Source organism: Camelina sativa, chromosome 2 (genome assembly GCF_000633955.1).
Source record: "Camelina sativa cultivar DH55 chromosome 2, Cs, whole genome shotgun sequence".
NCBI lineage: Eukaryota > Viridiplantae > Streptophyta > Magnoliopsida > Brassicales > Brassicaceae > Camelina > Camelina sativa.
This window is the reverse complement of record NC_025686.1, coordinates 11862312-11862676: the sequence shown is the minus strand read 5'-3', so window position 1 is coordinate 11862676 and position 365 is coordinate 11862312.

Genomic DNA, 365 nt, shown 5'->3' with positions numbered 1-365 from the left:
ACTGATCAAGAGGACAAGTACAAGAAGGACTTGAAGATGGTCAATGAAAAGCTTGAGAAGATCCTTCTTAGCCAACAAAAGTCTATTCACTTCATTGGTGAAGAAGAGGTTCCAGCTCAAGAGGGGGAGACTGAATTTGCTGAGTTGTGCTACATGCAAAACCAGGGAGGATTCAAAGGCTACAACCAAGGAGGTTTCAAGAACAAAAATCTCTCTTATAGGACTACCAATGTGGCCAATCCTCAAGACCAAGTCTATCCACCTCAACAGCCTCAATAACAACAAAACTACATCCTCAAACAACAACATCAAGTGTTCCAGCCTCAGTTGTGTCCCCCACCAGGGTTTCAGACTAACCAAGGCCA